The sequence below is a fragment of the Alligator sinensis genome, unplaced genomic scaffold (genome assembly GCF_000455745.1).
Source record: "Alligator sinensis unplaced genomic scaffold, ASM45574v1 scaffold983_1, whole genome shotgun sequence".
Taxonomy (NCBI): domain Eukaryota; kingdom Metazoa; phylum Chordata; order Crocodylia; family Alligatoridae; genus Alligator; species Alligator sinensis.
The window spans coordinates 1,275,321-1,281,955 of record NW_005842015.1 but is presented as its reverse complement, the minus strand read 5'-3'; the positions used below and the strand labels follow the sequence as shown (position 1 = coordinate 1,281,955).

Genomic DNA, 6,635 nt, shown 5'->3' with positions numbered 1-6,635 from the left:
TTCCTGCTTCCCCCACCACAAAATTGCCATCCCAAAAAGGCCATAGTAGAGGTCGAACTTATTTAAATCTGCAGATTTAAAGGACCAGCCACTCAGCAGAATGGGAAGGGCTGCCATAAAAAAGTAAAGGCAAAGCTTTGAGCTATACGATAAGAAAGAATTCAGGAAGTAGGTCAGTTGCACTTCTAGAAAAAGGATTGAGGGTTTTTTTTTTAAGTGCTAAAGAAGATATTTTACAGAAAGCTTCAGATACTATAGCCTAGCATATTATGTATTTGAGCTACTGATATCCTTCTCTTGTTCTTCTGTTACGTTGTATGCTGTGGATATAACGCATACCTATATTTTTTTCTGAAAGGCAACAGCTTCTTTTGTTTGAGTTTTAACTCTGAGCTTTAGCCTACCAGTTCCATTTATTTCTCTCTCAATAATTTAACAAGAATAGCTGATAATTGGTAGGGCCCCTTTTCTTTGAGCACAAAGCTGAATTATTAGATTATTGAAGAGTGCCTTGATTAGTTCAACACAGCATGAGAGTGATTGCTTTATAACTTTTCTTGATATGGCATCTGGATAATTACTGAAGGAAATGTAGACTATAGATCTAGTAAAACAGAATGGACTAACACTTGTTCAGATTTAATTGATTTTTTTTTTATCATAGTAACATCTGTCAAGTTTCAGGAAGTATATGCTAGGTTAGAATTTCATTGCTTTATATAGATTGTGGTCCAAATTTAAGAAACAGTTTAGAAACTAAAAGATATAAATAGGTACCTTTAGGACTCATAATACTGCTTATAAAGATAGGTGCTTAGTTTTCATTGAGGCCAATAAAAACTAAATGCATAATCTGCTAAAAACTGGCTCTAAGTCAAATGCTGGGCATTCAGGAAGCCATACTGCTTCTAAATCTCGAAGTGGGATAACAGTACCTATGCTAATCTTCTTGTTTGTTTGTAGCTAATAATTCTAACAGACCTATAGAAACGAGAAAAAAAATACATATACTTGGACCATTTTCAGTTTGCTTGGCTTGTCACAAGCATGATACCTGAAAGCGGAGGTGTTTGGAGGCTTTTTATGAACCTTTGCTATATTGAGTTTTGTCTTCTCTGATTTTGAAGGAGACTTACTAAATGGTTTAGAGTAGGAGTTTTTCTTAGCCTGTAATTGAAAGGGTGGGCAGGTGTGAATCTTTCAGATGGAGCTTTCCCCCCAAGTGTTTTTCAGGTGTTTCTATTACATAGGTGCTCATAAAATTAAACAAAACTGAGGGTTTCAACAGATTACGTAAAAGCCCCTCCCCCGCCTTTTTTTCTTGTAATTACTAAACTTTTACTGTTGCTTGTGATGCTGCTGCTCTACAAGTTCTTTACCAAAGAGAGGACAGATTTTTTTAATACATATCACAGAGTAAAAATTATACAAAATCACAATTCCCTCTGCTGCTCACCTTAAAAGAACTTTGGCTGCATTTACTTGAAAAGTACAAATTATTTTGTTCAGTCTTTTTCTGTTTGGTTTCTTTTCTGTGGGGAATTAATTGTGTTATGCTTAATACCTTATTTTAACTGATACTATACGAAGTCCATACATTTGTACTAGAAATGGAATCTGTTCTCAGGAGGCAATTGTTAATACAGAAGGCTGGAAATGCCAGGAAACTACACTTTTAGATACAACTCCTTCCTTTTCAACTTGCAAGAATGTGCTCCTAGGCATGAGGTATGGAGTCTGAAACATGAATCTCCAAATTTGGGTGACCTTCATGTGTCAGGACTAATCAAATAAATTGTTTAAAGAGACAGCAAAGTGACGTCTAACCAACATAAAAAGCTTAGTTGGATATAGTTTCAGCTACTCCCCCTACCAGCTTATTACATTGGATTCCAAAGAAAATCTTTTCTTTCTTTCCTTCTTTCCTTTCCTTTCAGGAGGCAGGGACACCAACAAGGGAAACAAATGAAATTGGACTCTCTGGTTTGTGGACTTTCCCTTAATTGTTTTTCCAGTTACAGTAATTTGGGTTGTTATATGTAAGAATAGCAGACCAAAAGGCATGTTCCTCTTTGTTTCCCCCTCTAGGTACAGACCAATTTTCTCATTTCAAAGAGCCTTTACAATATGTTTTAGCTGAGGTCTTCCGTCTGTCACTCTTGAATTTACACATACTAAAGCCACACAAGGCTAGTCTTCTATTTCACAGCCCTGCGTGCCTATGAAGTCTGCTGCCACAGCTGGGCTAGACATGGTGGTAGGATGTAGGAAATCAGGGCAGATCCAAGGGGTGGAATGGTACAGTTGTACCTCCCTTTGATTCTTGGCTCACTCAAAGTGTAAAACCAACCATCCAACAAAAGCAGCAGCATTATTATTCAGGCAGCTGTGAGGAAGTCAGGTAATTTTGTGGTTCCTCATCACACACTACCTGATTCCTTCTAAATTTATCATTCCAACAGGTGTTAACAACCCTCTCTTTTTTAATGGTCCCACAAATCAAGCTATCCTTTCTTCTGCAGTTCTGCTGTCTGTTAGCTGCTAATGGTAATATAGCTTCTATTTCACAGCCCTGCAGGCTGTTTTTAACTCTAGTTAGAAAATTAACTTCGGTATGGAAATGTTAACTCAGGTGAACTTTAACTCAGGTGTGGAAACTTTCAGTGAAGCACTGGATGTACTGTCAAGATGCTCAGGATAAAAATAAAGGATAACCAATAAAGCTTGGTTTTATTTTATTAATCTGAAAAAGATGTACACTTAAGTCTAATGACAGCAGGACTAAAGAAGCAACATCTTGTGATTATTTTTGCCTAGCTCCTTGTGTTTTTATACATATTATATGCAAATTAATACACATTCCAATACTTTTTTTTTGCTTCCAGTTTCTTTTTGTATGGTGTGTTATATAAGATGAGGCACCACACCATCTGCACCCCTCTCTCAAAATCCTAGATCCACCCATGGTGGGAAATAATTACAGCCCTTCATTGGGCTGCCAATTCAACATCTGGACACAACATTGAGAGGATGGAAATGATCAATGGAAAAAGTATTCAGAGCTCTATAGATTCATAGACATTAGGGCTGGAAGGGACCTCGGAAGATCTTCGAGTCCAGTTCCCTGCCCCATGGGCAGGAAGTCAGCAGGGGTCATAGGATCCCAGCAAGATAAACATCTGAATTTCTTTTGAAGGCGGTCAAAGTAGGTGCTTGAACCACCTCCAACGGCAGTCTATTCCAGACCTTGGGGGCTCGGACAATAAAGAAGTTCTTCCTTACATCCAGCCTGAAACGGTCATGGAGGAGTTCGTGACCGTTTGATCTTATCATCCCTTGGGGCGCTCTGGTGAACAGATGTTCCCCCAGATCCTGGTGAGCACCCCTGATAAACTTATAGGTGGCCACCAGGTCCCCCCTGAGCCTGCGCTTTTCCAGGCTGAAGAGTCCCATAGCTCTCAGCCTCTCATCATAAGGTCTGTTTTCCTGACCTCTGATCATGTGCATGGCTCTCCTCTGGACTCTCTCAAGCTTCTCCACATCCTTTTTGAATTGTGGAGCCCAAAACTGGATGCAATACTCCAACTGCGGCCTCACCAGGGCCAAGTACAACAGGAGAATGACGTCCTGGGATTTGCTTGAGAAGCATCTATGGATACAAACCAGTGTTTTGCTCATTTTACTAGCCGCAGCATCACATTGAAGGCTCATGTTCATCTTGTGGTCAATCATGACCCCCAAGTCCCTTTTGCCCGTAGTGCTAGCCAGTGTAGCACTGCCGAGCCTATAAGCATACTGCGGGTTTTCTTCCCAAGGTGGAGAACCTTGCATTTTTCAGTGTTAAACACCACCAGGTTCTCATCTGCCCATTTCCTGAGCCTGTCAGCCTCTATCGCCCTCCTGTCCTCAGGTGTGGATGCTTTACCCCAAAGTTTGGTGTCGTCGGCAAACTTGGCCAGTCCGCTTCTGACACCAATGTCCACATCATTAATGAAGATGTTGAATAATATAAGCCCAAGGACAGAGCCTTGAGGGACCCCACTGGTCACAGCACACCACAACGATTGACTTCCATCAACCACCACCCTTTGGGTCCGACTGCAGAGCCAATTTCCCAGCCAGCAGACTGTGCTGAAGCCGAGGCTGCAGTTGGCCAGTTTTGCTAAAAGGTGATCATGGAATATCTGATTGAAGGCTTTTTTGAAGTCAAGATATATGACATTAATCTCTTCCCCCTTGTCCAGGTGATAGGTCACCTGGTCGTAAAAGGAAATAAGATTGGTCAAGCAAGACCTACCCGCAACAAACCCATGCTGGCTATCCCTCAGGATTTTGCCATCAGCCAGTCTGCTGAGAATAGTCTCTTTGATAATCTTTTCTAGGATCTTGCCCGGGATAGAGGTCAAGCTGATGGGCCTGTAGTTTGCCGGATCCACCTTCCTCCCTTTCTTCAAGATAGGCACCACATTGGCCTTCTTCCAATCTTCGGGCACTTCACCAGAGCACCAGGAGTTCTCAAAGATCCATGCCAGAGGTGGGCTATAATGCTTGCCAGCTCCTTGAGTACCCTGGGGTGTAGATTGTCAGGGCCGACTGACTTGAGGGTATCCAGCCTCTCAAGGTGTTTCTTCACAAGGTCAGCATTGATTGAGGGTAAGGAATCTCCCTCACCTGGGCCTTCCCATCCCATAACAGGCAGGGGCATCCCACAGGACTGGTGAAAGACCAACGCAAAATACCCATTTAGCAAGTTGGCTTTTTCCTGGGTGTCGGTTGTCAACTGTCCTGTCTGGTTAAGCAGGGGTCCAATGTTGCCCTTGCTTTTCCTCTGGCTCCCCACATATCTAAAAAAGGACTTTTTATTGTCCTTGATACTTGTAGCTAGTTGGAATTCAGTCACACCCTTGGCTTTTCTGATTTGCTCTCCGCAGGTTCAGACCAGCGCAGAATATTCCTCCTTGCAGGTGGCTCCCATGCTCCATCCTTTGTAGGCCTTTCTTTTCAGATGCAGGAGGTCTGCTAGTTCCCTGCAGAGCCATGGGGGCTGCTGTGCCCTTTTGCTGCCTTTCCTCTGAGATGGAATAGACTTTGCTTGTGCATACAGGATTGCTCCCTTGAGGAGTGACCACTCTTCCTGAACTCCCCTTCCCTTTGGGTTGTGGTCCCTTAGGGCCTCACTGACAAGCTTCCCGAGCAAAGTCAGCTTTCCTGAAGTTGAGGACTTCTGTATTGCTGATGACTTGTCAGCTTTACGGCGGATGGTGAAGGTGATCAGCTCATGGTCACTATCATCCAGCTTGCCTTCGATCGTTAGGTCGCTGATATGGTCATCCCCCATTGCCAGTACCAGGTTGAGCAGTGCTTTGCCTCTCTCCAAGTTGATGATAGAGGGAAGTGGAATACCTAGACCACTCCACAGTAGCCATACCCCATAGACGAAGGGGAGGAAGTGGAAAGGTGATCCCCAGAGGAGAGAGAATGAAATACAAGGGGAGCCACAGCAGCAAAAGAAAAAGAGTAAAGGGAGAACATAAATGGGAAGAAAGCAAAGAGTGAGATATGGGAGGCAAACAAAGATGAGGGATGAGAAGAGGCTGCTTTTTCAAAGCATATAAATTAAAGAAAGACAAGATTAAATCTTAGGGAGAGAGAATGAACAGGAAAGAAAAATAAATGAGATAAAAAATCCAAGGGAGAAAATAAAATCAAGAGACCACCCCACCCCTAGGCCTGCACACACTACTTCAAGCAATGACATAGTTTTATTTGTATTCTAGTTTCAAAAACTCAAGCACACCTTCCTTCTGCATTTGGGCGGAAGGGGAAGGAAACCATGGCTGTTTTCCTCGCTTGTGCCAATGCTGCAAGTTATTTAGGGTGATCAGAAAAAAAAGAACACCATCTCAAATGCAGCACAATGCACTTTGTGCACACATGCATTCAGAGGGTGTAGTTACAAAAAAAAGCTTGCCTGCACGTAATAAGAAGAAACAAAGTACTGTGATATGGAAGCAGGACTAAGAGCAAAGCCATTTTGGTAAAGGAGGTGAAGATATGGAAACCCCTCAACTTTTACTGCCTCAGATGGAAGCTAACAGCACTCAACACTTCTCAAATAGACAAGTAAGTAGGTCATTTTTCAGGGTGTTGTTATTTATTTGGATGTACACCATCAGAAGCAGCTGCTCACTTCCATCTCAGCAGACAAAGCTGGTAGAAGGTTGAAATATCTGTTCTTCAAAACAATTTCTCCAGGGTCCAAAAAGTTAACTAATAGACCCAGCTCTTGGTCCAGCTCAGCCATGAGAATGTAATTTGCAGCAGACTTTTTTACTCCATTGAAGCCATGTTTATATAGTACCAGTTCCATTGGACAAGATGTATCATAATGCCTAACAACTGGCTCCCAAAACAGGTCCTATACACCCAATTCACTGATGGTCGCAACTCTGGAGGTAGGTAGGGATTTAAGGACACCTTGAAGGCCAATCTAAATAAATGCAATAATAACATCAATACCTGGGAGACTCAAGCATGGGATCATCCCCAAGGATGCTGTGACATAGGACAAAACCTCAATCATTTTGAGGAAATTCACTCTGCTATGGAGGCAGATAGATGAAAGGGATTAAGGG

General features: G+C 42.4%; 1 protein-coding gene across 3 annotated transcripts in view; it reads right to left on the bottom strand.

Moving 5' to 3' along the window:
* Positions 1-6,635, bottom strand: part of OSBPL5 (oxysterol binding protein like 5) — a 230,029-nt gene that overhangs the window by 102,794 nt on the left and 120,600 nt on the right. The window contains exon 1 of one of the 3 annotated variants that reach the window (XM_006022026.3): positions 1,055-1,106. The exons of 1 other annotated variant lie outside the window; for it this stretch is intronic. The gene's annotated coding sequence lies outside the window, so the exon portion shown is untranslated. Of the gene's footprint in view, positions 1-339; positions 412-1,054; positions 1,107-6,635 lie in introns of those variants that run through there. One more of the 3 variants, XM_006022025.2, reaches the window with a different exon arrangement.